This window comes from Microtus ochrogaster, unplaced genomic scaffold (genome assembly GCF_000317375.1).
Source record: "Microtus ochrogaster isolate Prairie Vole_2 unplaced genomic scaffold, MicOch1.0 UNK20, whole genome shotgun sequence".
In the NCBI taxonomy this organism is placed as follows: Eukaryota; Metazoa; Chordata; class Mammalia; order Rodentia; family Cricetidae; genus Microtus; species Microtus ochrogaster.
The window spans coordinates 3,948,358-3,961,290 of NW_004949118.1; the positions used below are offsets into that span (position 1 = coordinate 3,948,358).

The window sequence follows — 12,933 nt, forward strand, 5'->3', positions numbered from 1 at the left end:
TTTTTTTTTGTCAGATCCAGGCTGTTTTGCTTCAGTTGGTTTACTAATTTAACAAAAAAGAAAACGCAATTTTAAAAGAGGCTCCGCATGGTTATGCGTGTCTGTAAGCTCAGAAATCGGGAGGTAGAGGCCTGCAGACCATGAGTTCCAGGCCAACCTGAGCTAATAGTGAGGCATTTTAGGAAAACCTGGGCTACATAGAGAAATGATATCTCCAAAACAAACAAACAAACGTTGAAAAACCCTACCAAGCTCTTTCTCTTCCGGTCGCAGGCGCTTCGGGAGCCGCCGATTACCGTCCAGCCATGGTCGAGTCCAAGAACCACACCACACACACCAGTCCCGGAAATGGCACAGAAACGGCATCAGGAAACCCCGGTCACAAAGATACGAATCTCTCAAGGGGGTTGACCCCAAGTTCCTGAGGAACATGCGCTTTGCCAAAAAGCACAACAAGAAAGGCCTGAAGAAGATGCAGGCAAATAATGCAAAGGCCATGAGTGCACGTGCGGAGGCCATCAAGGCCCTGGTGAAGCCCCAGGTGGTGAAGCCCAAGGTGCCAAAGGGCCCCACCCGCAAACTCACCCGTCTGGCTTTAATTGCTCACCCCAAGCTTGGGAAGCGGATTAGAAGCTACATGGCCAGGGGTCGTAGGCTCCAAAAAACAAAGCCCAAGGTTCAAGCCAAGGCAGAGGCCTCAGCTGCAGCTCAGGCTCCCAAAGGTGCCCAGGCCCCTGTGAAGGCCCCATAAAAAAGGTCGCAGTCTGCCAATGTGAAGACAGATGGACTGGTGTGAACACCTACACAGTATTTGCAGATGTTCAGGACCTTATGCTGTTTTTACAAATAAACTTGAGGCAAGTTCGGTTAAAAAAAAAAAAAAAGAAAGAAAAACCCTACCAATTATTTAGCACTATACAGCTAACACAACCTGGTGCTGGAGTTCTAGACCACTCCTATAACTTTCTAAATAAAATGGACCCAAACTAGACATTTGCCTTCTTCCAATCTTGAGCAGCTCTTTAGAGACACAGTGGACCACCAAGAAAGCAACTTGACTGTCCCTGTGACCCTGGCTCAGCAGTGTCTGACACATACTACAGGGAATTTACAAATGAATTTGTGAACCTTTGAGGAGTCCTTGAATTTAGGAAAGATAGAGAAAGATATGGGGTAGGAAGCAGGGTTTTGCATAATTTGCATAGATTAGTGCAGGAGTTGTATTTGAGACAGAAGATGCGTGAGAAGTTATGTCTGCTTGTTTTTAACACCTATTATGCTATAAAGATATTTTAGGTCCCTAAGAAGTCATTTTAAAACATGATCGTGAGCCGGGCGATGGTGGCGCATGCCTTTAATCCCAGCACTAGGGAGGCAGAGGCAGGAGGATCTCTGTGAGTCGAGACCAGCCTGGTCTACAGAGCTAGTTCCAGGACAGGTTCCAAAGCCACAGAGAAACCCTGTCTCAAAAAACAAAAAACAACAACAAAAAAAAAAACAAAAACATGATCGTGAATAACGACAACAAACACATCCTTTCCAAACATGTGCCCAGCTTGTTGGCCAAACTACAAGGCTTCGCTAATGACCAGCTTGGTCAATGAGGAGTCTGTCAATGTGGCCAAAGTCAGCCCCCATTGAAAGGGCCAATCCTATCAAAGTGGGTCTTTCCACTGAGTGCTCAGACAGCTCCAGTGTGGTAGATATTCTGGGCATCTCTAACACATTCACTGCAGACTGTAAAGGTTTCAATTTCTCCACCATGTCAAAGCTTGCTTTACTCATTTCTTTAAAGAATATGCACTCGGGGGGCATCTCCCTGTGGCAGTAAAATGGTTCATCATTATGGTTTTAATTTACAGCCCCTAATAACTCTGAGCATCTTTCCCACATTTACTCTCTCTTCTTTAGGACAGAGTCACTCTGGGCCTTGCCTTGCTCCTAATTAAGTTTTGGTTTTTACCACTGTTAAGAGTTTTTCTGTGTATTAATGATGGGAGGCCCTTGTTGGGTTCATGACTTCAAAGCATCTCCTCTCGTGGTCTCTTTATTTTCAGAATAGGGCTCTGTTTTAATCAGTCAATTTAACCTGTTCTTTTGAAGGACCAGCATGCCTCCATCCTAGGCTTCAAGCCATCTTCTGGTAAAGACAAACTAAGTCCATTCCTGTTTATGATTAAGCAAGCCTCTGCTTTTCAAGGATTGGGCTGTACCCTACCTGTAGCCTTAACTACAAATGGTTCACTCCTGCCTGTTCCTGGGATGACAATCACATCTTTGTTTCAAAATGTTATATATGACCCCTATGATTAGCTTATGAGTATCCCTACCTGTTGTGATTACCTTGTTTTGATCACCTGTTATGTTCTGCACCCAAAGTCCACCTATTTTCCCCATTTGGAAACCCTCTACCCCGAGCTATAAAAACCTTGTCTTTCTCATATCCAACGCTGACCTCTGGAGCCCTACCTTAGGGGAGGCAGCCCATGTGCGTGAATTTAAAAAGCTTGCCTTAATTAATTGCTTGCTTTAATTACTTTGGCCATGATTTGGGTCAGTGGTCTTTCTCCTCCCATCTTGGTATTAACACTTTCTTAGGTGGCTTTTGCTTTTGCTTCCTGCTTAGGTACCTCTCTCTGCTTTTGAGGGCTTGGATGATTACATAAGGCCCATTGAAAGAACTTGGGCTAGCCTTTAGGACTCCAAAGCTTACTCATATTTCCAAGCCCATGTTAGGTAACACATGGGGTCTAGAAATCTGAATGTGAACATCACTGAGAAGACCATTCTGCCTACAACCACCTCATGTGTGTGTTCACATACGTGAGGGTGTACATGCAGGTGCTCTTGCATGTGTGTGGTCACCGGTTGATATCTGGTGCCAATCATTCTTCATGTTGTTTATCGAGACAGGGTCTCTCACTTGAACCCAGCGCTCACTGATTCAACCGGTCTAGCTAGCCAACTTATTCCCGGGATCCCATCTTCACCTCTGCCTGTGGGGACTATGGGCAGCCTGCCACTCCAACACGTCATTTACTTGGTATGTTGGTTAATGTTTTTGTCAACTTGACACACATCTTGGAAGGGGGAAACTCAACTGAAAAATATGTCTCCATGAGATTGGCCTGTTGGTTAGTATGTGGGACATTTTCTTGATTAATGATTATTGTGGGAGGCACTGGGGGAGGGGCCACCACTGGGCGGAAAGCCAGTTCAGCAAGCCAATCAGCAATCTGTCTCCATGGCCTCTGCTTCAGTACCAGCTTCCAGGTCCCTGCCCCCATTCCTCTTCATGATAGACGGTAAGCTGAATGAAGTCAGTCTATTCCTCACCAAATTGCTTTTTTAACATAGTGTTTATCAAGGCAACAGGAAGCAAACCAGAACACTCAGGAGCTGGAGAGGTGAACTCAGGTTCTCAGACTTACTCAGCAAGAACTTCCCCTACTGAACCGTCTCCTTGGCCCCAAGTTCTCTATTTTATACCTATGAAAATTTGCTCTTACCTATTTTCTTCCACATCCACAAGGCTTATTCGTCTCTAACTAGCTTTAAAAAGTTTGTAATAATTAACAAATTTCCTGTAACTATATCATTTGTCTATGAAACCATTAGAAACATGCTGACACAATTAGCTTCCAATCATTGTAGGTTACTATATTGTTGCTGCCTTTGGATCGAGACAAAATTCCTTAGCAATATCCATGAGACCCAATGTAACCGGGCATACCTCTCAATCAGACATCCTCTGGCAATGTCCCCTAGCTCTGTGGACTTCGACCAGGCTCCCCTTTCTCAGGGCTTTGGTGGTGTTCATGTTTCTTTCCATCCATGACTTGGCTTGGGGCTTCATAGTCGTTCTTTCTGTTTACCTGATACAATCTCAAATATCATCATTCTCCAAATCTCAGGGTAAATGTTAATTCTTTAAAGAAATTGGCTCTGGCCTCCTTGTCTGGGCCAAGTGCTTTATGTTCTCATAGCATGGCACACTGCTTCTCCCGATAGTTGTGCTACTGTTATCTGTCGGTGCAATTATTTGATTAACGATACTCTCCTCTCGTAGTCTGGAAACTCAACCCAGATCTCTGGCACATAACACAGTAGTATTAATTAGCTTCCCCAGTAAATATTTGTGGAGCGAATGTAAATTTTGGTAGCAATCAAAAACATTAGGTCCAAGTCAAAGTAAATGAAAACCAATTAAAGAAGAACAAACAAGACTGTTTAGTCAGAGCTTGCAAGGGTGCCAGCCACCACCACATGCATGATGGTAGAGACTCAAACATGAGCAGAAAATCAGACGAGCCTTGCAGTGGGTGTCGGGAGTCGGGAGCCTTCAGGTATGCTCCGACTAGGGCCTGGTGCCGTGAGTAAATCTGTTGATTAGCTAAATACAAGGCATCCCATGTGATTGGTCAGAAGGCCTTATGTCGCCTGTCCTGAGTGGCAATAGTTGGAAACAGGTAGAAAATCAGAAACCTTGTTAGTTATTACTCAAGTGTTGCACTTTGGACAGCCATTTGCTAGAGATAGTAGTATGGTTACCTGTGCGTCTGACTTGTCTGAAGCGTGTTTGGTTTCCTGGGCTGGTTACTGTTGATAAAAAACAGCGTGGTGTTCCAGGGTTGGCTGCTGCAGACTCTGGGTCCTTCTTGCTTTCAATGTGATCTGGCTTTGTCTAGATTCTGTCACAGTTTGCATCTAAGATTTCCCCCCCACCGGTCCATGTTTCAGGCACTGTTCCCTGACTGATGATGCTGTCTGGGGTGGGGGGTGAGGCTGTGAGACCTTTGATAGGTAAGGCCTAGCTGGCCGCAGTAGTCACTAGGGGTGGACTTCTGATGGCTGTCACCTGGCTCTCCTTCCTGCCACTTTCCCAGATTCCTAGCTCCCTCTTTCCATTCCCACCTCCACAGAGAAGCAGTTTCCCTGTGACTTGCCTACTGTGACAGACAGAATCCTCTGAACCCACACACCGGAGCAGGTGTTTCTTGACTTGTTCCTGTCGGGTCTTTTCACTGCAGTGATGCAAAGGCAGCTAACGCAGCCCCGGTTTACACAACTGGGAATCATTGGCCTGAGACTTCTAGCCAGTAGTGTGCTATGCTCTACACCCTTCACACTCACCTGGATGTGCCTGTGGTACAAACAGTGCCACCTTCTGGAAGCCATGGGCCAAGGCCAAGAGCCCTTTACACCCTCCTAGGGGACTGGGGGCAATTATACAATTAGCCGTTTCAGACTGTGGTTGATCATATGGCCCCAGGGTTGTGAAAGACTCTGTCCCTTGGCCCAGTGCGTGTGTGAACTCTCACAGACAATTGGTTCAAGTTATGTTTCTCTAGTCTTGCGCTGGTCAGTACAAAAGCATTGGGTACACATGCCTCTTAAGAAGGCAACTGAGTCATGATGGAGGAAGGCCATTGGTTAAGTAATAAAGAAACTGCTTGGTCTCATAGGTTAAAACATAGGTGGGAGGAGTAAACAGAACAGAATGCTGGGAGGAAGAGGAAGTGAGCTCAGAGACGCCATGCTCCCCTCTCCCGGGCAGACTCAATAGCTCTGCTCTTTGAGGCAGACGCATGAAACTCAGACCCAGGATGGACGTAGGCTAGAATCTTTCCTGGTAAGACTGATGCTACACAGTTATTAGAGATGGGTTGATCGGGATATCAGAATTAGCCAGTAAGGGCTAGAGCTAATGGGCCAAGCAGTGCTTAAAAGAATACAGTTTGTGTGTTGTTATTTCGGGGCATAAGCTAGCAGGCAGCTGGGGTGCTGCGGACACAGCCCCGCTGCTCCTATTACTACAGAGTCAGGCATGGGAACAGAGAAGAAGAATTGTAGACATGGAAAGGGTTTGTTCTTAGCTGCAAAGAATTCTCGAGACAACTTTTCGGGAATTAAACTGATTGAAAGATGAGTATATTTGCCTGGTGTAGAGGTAAACACCTTTTACTCCAGTACTAGAGAGTAACTCTGTGAGTTTCAGGACAGCCTGGGCTACATAGTGAGTTCCAGGACAGCCTGGGCTACATAGTGAGTTCCAGGACAGCCTGGGCTACATAGTGAGTTCCAGGACAGCCTGGGCTACATAGTGAGAACCTGTACCAAGAAAGAAAGAGAGAGGAAGGAAGGAAGGAAGGAAGGAAGGAAGGAAGGAAGGAAGGAAGGCAGGCAGAAAAAAAAGAAAGAGAAAAGAAAGAACTGTTTTTGAAAATCTATGTAAACAGAGACTGTGTTCGTTTCCCAGTCACCCATACCTGAATAATCACACAAAAACTATATTAATTAAAAAACTGCTTGGCCAATGACTCAGGCATATTTCTAGATAACTCTTACATCTTAAATTAACCAGTTTCTATTAATCTATGTATCACTATGAGGCTGTGGCTTGCAGGTAAGGTTATGGCCTCTTTCTCCTTTGGCAGCTACATGGTGTCTGCCTTATTCTGTCTTCTTTCTCCCTGCATTCAGTTTAGTTTTCCCGCCAGCGTATATTCCACCCTGCCATAGGCCAAAGCAGCGTCTTTATTAACCAATGGTAATAAAACATATTCCAGCCGACAGAAAGGAATCCCACATCAAATCTGAGTGCCCCTCTATGTCCCTTGGGGAGTGGAGTCCTGAGTGAGCTGCATTACCAAAGGAGCCTTTGTTGTGGGACTCTGAGAAGAGCAAAGGTGTCCCAGATGAAGCCCTCAGGACCTGCGGCTCCTTTGGGAGCATGCCCATAACAGTCAGGTCCCCACTGCCTATGCTGACCTTCCCAGGTGGAGACCCAATACCTTGACAACAATCTATAGCTCACCGTAAAACAAAGATCCTTTCTAGACTGGTCTCAGGTAACAATTTAATGTACCTCCCACTAACATAGAAATGTGTTATTCATAAATACACAATTTTTAAAACAAAACTTTACAATAAAAATACTATCCAGCTAAACTAAATAATGAAATAGACCAGGCTACGGACAAGAGGAAGTGTGGAACAAAAGTGGTCGTTCATCATGTTGTGGGCAGGCTGGTCTCTAGCAACACTGAGAAGCAGCAACCACAGCAAAGAGCAAACTCTATCAGGAACACCTGTTCCTTTGCATGAAAGGGGGCTCCTGGGTTCTCAGAATGTGGTAGACACACTGTTTTTTAATCTACGTATTATAGGAAAGTGTCAAAATTATACTTTCTTCTGAATATCCTGCAGCAACTTTCAGGCGCCAAACCTTTTTCATATGTAAATATTTCATCTTGTATATTTGACACATGAATGTTTGTAACATGTCACATGACTCTTACTATCACACTTAAAAACCCCACAGTCCTCCTTTACTTCCTGTTAGACCTCAATCTATGTCTACACTGCACAGGTTGCCTCAAAACCATTGGATCAGGATTTGTTTGTTGTTGGGTTCACGCACCAAGTGACATCCCTGTGCTTGGTTGAGTAGTCAGTGTGGTGTTTTCAATTTGGGAAGCATTTTCTTCTATTAGGTTGCAGCAGGGACTGAAAACATGAAATCCGTGGGAGTTAACCAGAAACTGCAAATGAGTAAAGCTGGTTAGAGAGTCATACGGTTCTTTACTTACAGATATACAGGCATTTTAGACCTCAGTGAGTAGGTGAGTATTCTGTGTGAACTTTGTGTCTGCAATGTCTGCATCCACAGGTGTCCTCAATCGGGGATCAGAAACGTGGAAAAGTCTGCCTCTGTGCCAAATGCCCAGCTCCCCTGCTCAGCATCTCTAAACAATGCGGTAGAACCGGTCTGTGCACAGGGCTTGCATTGTTCCACCATTGTAAGTCTAGGAGGCCAGACCATGAAAGACCATGGATCTTGGTATCTGCAGGAGCCAATCCCACAGCATCCATGTGCTAAGAAAGCTCAAGGCTCCATGCTCCGCCTGGGAAATCTTGGTTGAGTTTTAGTTTTGATAGAAGTCTGGGTACCAGAATGATCTCATTTTCCTGATAACCCTGCCAAAAGATAAGGAGCACAAACAGAACTTTTGGTAATTAATCTAGCCACATTCAGGGTGTTTGGACTGTTCCTAACCAAGGCTAGAGCAGGGATTCTGTCACTATGGCAGTTGTACTCAGAGAGCAGTGATGCTGTCATGGTGGAAGTTGTACTCAGAGAGGAGGGATGCTGTCATGGTGGAAGTTGTACTCAGAGAGCAGGGATGCTGTCATGGTGGAAGTTGTACTCAGAGAGCAGGGATGCTGTCATGGTGGAAGTTGTGCTCAGAAATCTGGCCACGATGTCAAGAGTGCTGGCCCTAGCCATTCAGATCTGCCCAGACTTTCAGAGAAGCTCCAACTCCAGGAGGTTAGGGACAAGCTCCTGACTTGAAACTCTGACAACCGACTAAGGCAGAAGTATAAAATGCCTTCCCACCTTATTTTGGTGGATGTCTAGTCTGTAACTCCAGGAAAGGCGATTTTTTTTTTCAGAATGAATGCCTAAAAAGGAGGGAAAAAAACTTCTTCACCTATTTCAAGATTCAGGTCTGAAATTCTTATAATAAATCTTACAATAGATAGATTAGTGATAAAAAAAAAAGGAGCTGGAGAGATGGCTCAGTGGTTAAGAGCATTGCCTGCTCTTCCAAAGGTCCTGAGTTCAGTTCCCGGCAACCACATGGTGGCTCACAACCATCTGTAAAGAAGTCTGGTGCCCTCTTCTGGCCTGCAGACATGCATACAAACAGAATATTGTATACATAATAAATAAATAAATATTAAAAAAAAAAGGATGATGAGGGAGCTGGAGAAATGGCTCAGAGGTTAAGAGCACTGGTTGTTTTTCCAGAGGTCCTGAGTTCAATTCCCAGCAATCACATGGTGGCTCACAACCATCTATAATGAGATCTGGTGCCCTCTTCTGGCCTGCAGGCATACATGCAAACAGAACACTGTAAACAAAATAAATAAATCTTTTTTTTTAAAAAAAAAAAAAAAAGGATGATGAATTTTAATAGGAGTTTGATGGGTCATGGGAAGACCCAGGAAAACAATGTGTTTTTAGGAACAGTCTTATAGAAGTGACCAGAGGAGGACAAGCCGTGCTGCTATGAGTCACCCATTGCGAGAACTCTCAGCAAGGTCTGTATGTGCCTTTCTTTCTCTTGGCCTCTGGGTACCGGGCCGGACTCCGCTAAAGTGAGCCAGGGGAGATTCTGTAATGATCCGCTTCAGGCAAGAAGACAAGAGAAGGACAAGGTGACCTTCCTGCCTCTGGGCTCTCTCAGTTCTTCAGCTTAAGATGCCCTGCATCCCAAGGAGCCTCTTCATGGAGTACAGTGCTCTGATCTAAATAGGACCCTGCTCGCCAGTGTGAGCAAGAGGACTGAGGAGCGGTTTGTTCAGCAGAAGGCAGGGTTTCCGGTCTCCCTCAGACCTCCTCATCTGGTACGCCCTGAGCAGGAAACAGTCTGTGTTTTCACTCATTGTACTCCCACAAAACAAAAGGCATCTGTGGCTGGGTATGTGTGTGGGTTTTCTCGGGGTACCCTACAATCCTGAAATGGACGCCCCTGGAATCATAGCAGGATGGCTCCTAACATACTCGGAGACGTCTGACGTGGCTTAACTGGAAGAGTGTCAGATCCCATTGGTCAAAACTGTGGTCCCAGAAGAAAGCTCCCGTTCTGGGTGCCGGTAGCAAGCACTGGGCCACCACCTGACCAGCTGCCTGTAATCAGAGTTCCTAATCCTCCCCCGCTGTGTTGGACGAACGTGCTAGAAAGGCTCACAGAAGTTGGAAATACCTGCCTGCATTCCTAAGCCTGTTTTAAAGGGTAGGAAGAAATGCGTAGGGTGGGTGGTGTGTGTAGGAGGAGATGTTACCTCTGCCCTCTCCGGGTGTCGCCATGCTGCGGACACTGGGCCCTTCTGCAGCTTCCCAAGCCCAGCTTTGTGGTGTTTGCAGAAGCTTACCGTACAGCTAGGATTGAGCAGACCCTTGCCCGCTGCTGTCCAGCTTGAGCTTCTGCCCACCAAGGCAGCTTGGGGAGAGGCAGAAAAAGAGTTTCAACCCTCTGAGCACATAGTTGGTTGCCCTGGCAACCAGACAGACTCCAATCCCGTGCTTATCTAGGGGCTTTATACAAATAGCCTCATTAAAGTGAACTCAGGTGTAGCTGAAATGGGTATAGTTGAAATGGGTGTAGCTGAAATGGGTGTAGCTGAAATGGTCTCTCATCTCTGGCTCTCTAGCTCTTTCAGGGACTAAAAGGGACTAGACTCTTGGGAGACTATGGAGGCTACAAGAGCTGGGAGCTGTGGATGAAACCCACGATATATATTTTAGAACATTACACCTCCTCATCAGTATAAACACACTTACCTATTATAACTCCGAGGGCCCAGCTCCTTCTCTTCCTTCTCTTTTATTTGGGATGTGCCCAAATAAAAAATGATCTTGCATATTTAAGCTGGCAAGTTATTGAAGTGGTTTAATCTCATGATGTGGTTTTTTTTTTGTACCGTTTTTAGCCACGCTGTGAAGAGACATAACTTCACCAATGTAGACTTTGTATCCCTGCTAAAAGCGTTCTGTGTTGAGATGGTCATATGCTCTGCCCAGAGTTTCTCTGCATTGGGTAAGACAGTGGTCTTCCCTACCTTCCCTGAAGGACTCCATCTTCCAAGCAGCGTTTGACTCCATGTTGCAGGGGGAGGATGCCTGCGAACCCTGATAGACATGTAAACGACACCATCTGCCTGGACTCATCCACGAGGCACAGACTGAGAGATACGTTGTTCCTGAAAGCAGAGAGGATGCCACCCTCTAAATTTGTCAGAGCAAATTGGGACCAAAGAACACATGGCTGTACTAAAAACATACAGGGAAAACTAGCTTGAGAGTTTGTTGAACATGCCAGACTGAGGAAATGGAGCAACTCTCCATTTCTCCCCTGGAGCCCAGAAAAAGGAAAAGACCTAACGCTGTGCCGGTGTCATCTGACCACCTGATATGAGCATCAAGGGACTGACAGAAAACTCTTGGCTGTCCCAGAGGCTTGGACTGGGCTTGGCCCTCATTGTTGATACGGCTTAGCCAAATCGTTTTCCATCCATCCACTATCTTGTCCCTCAGCCCCATCCTGCTTCTGTCTCTAGATGCACGATCCCACTCGGTGCGTAGGAGGGAGACTTCCCAGGCAGGCCTGTCACCATCTGCTCCCCCCTCATCCTCGTCTCAGTAGCTCCCTTCTCACGCACGTCTCTGCACGGACAGGGGGGCGTCAGCATTCTGGTCTGGTGCTGGGGGCTGTGAATTACGATGTTCGCAGGATTTCAAAGGCTATTTTCCTCAGGTCAAGAGGCCAGCGAGACTGTAACTAGGCCTCTTGATGCATGTGTGCACTTGGCTTCCTTACTTCATAATAAAGCAACACATCCTTTCTAACCTTTGCTGCTCAAAGCGTGTCCATAAGCTAGCCCTAGTGTCTGGCCTACCCGAGCGCTTGTTGGAAAGGTCAAGAGGTTACACTTCGTTCACACCTGCAGGATTGGCAGTCTAACAAACCCCAGGTTGGCTGTGTGTACGCAGAAGCTTCCTCTGACCTAAACACCCAGGTAAGATCACGTTTCTTTCCTTTTTGGGAAGGGGGGGCGGTCAAGACAGGATTTCTCTGTAGCTTTGGAGCCTATACTGGAACTAGCTCTTGTAGACCAGGCTAGCCTTGAACTCAGAGGTCCACCTGCCTCTACCTCCTGAGTGCTGGGATTAAAGGCGTGTGCCACCACCACTTGGCTCAGTGTTTCTAACCATGGGACTGAGAAGCAAGACTTGGCTTGCCTCTGCTCTAGTGATGTAGGTTGGCTTGTGTAGCTGCTTGCCTTGGTCCCCGATGTCGCTCATGGCGGCCTCAAGCTTGCTGTCCCGCTGCCACACCGGTGCCATTTTCAGTCAGATCATTTTCTTCTCTGTGAGGCCGTGCTCAGCAGTGCAGGGTCTTTGGAAACTCCATACTTGCAGCGCTATGGCTCACCTGCCAGGCTTAAAGTCACAAGAGCCAAACTGTCTCACGATGTTGCTAATTGTTCACGTGGGACCAAATCATCCACCCATTGCCTGCTTGAGAACACACTGTCTTATCGGCATTGGGTTGGCTGATATTGTGTTTACAGTATAAATAGCTTGGTTTGGTTTGGTTTTGTTATTTCCCCAAAAGTAGAGGGTCTGGGCAAACCTGCTGGCAAAACCACAGTCCAGATGTTCCGAAGGGTGTAAATATTTTAGGAAAAAACAAACGTCACTGAAACAAAGATAGACACGAAGAGATGTCCTTTCTGGCAGGTGGCCTAGAGGGAGCTTTGGAGGCTTCCACACCTTGATGTCCCCAGGTCTGACTGGAAAGGATGCTGATGTCTAAAAGTTTTATCTGTTCTGAGCACCTATGGTTGGTACCACAGCTGTGTACCCAAGCTGTAGTCTCCTCTCTCAGAGGGCCCTCTGGACAGTAAGTGATTCAATGTCTACTCATTCATTCATTCATTCTCTCATTCATTCATTCTCTCATCCATTCACCCGCCCTCTGCCGTGGACAAGGAGCTGTTTGTCCTGGGTGAGGGGAGGGATGTGATTCCTTCTCCAGGGGATTCACTTAGGAGGGAGACGGGGTTCTCACGGCCATGATAATCACTTCAGAGACATTCTATGCTCCCCTGGACACAGCTCGTGACTGCCATGGCCATCATGATAACTTCAGAGACATTCTGTGCTCACTGAACACAGCTCATGACTGTCACAACCATGATAATAACATCATAGAGATTCTGTGCCCACCGGACACAGCTCATGACTGTTACAACCATGATAATAACGTCATAGAGATTCTATGCTTACTGGACACAGTTCATGACTGTCACAGCCTTGATAATAACATCATAGAGATTCTATGCTTACTGGACACAGTTCAT

The 12,933-nt window shown here is 46.3% G+C and overlaps 1 pseudogene; it reads left to right on the forward strand.

Annotated features, from left to right (window-relative positions):
* Positions 1-305: 305 nt before the first annotated feature.
* Positions 306-766, forward strand: LOC101999392 (annotated as a pseudogene).
* Positions 767-12,933: the final 12,167 nt, after the last annotated feature.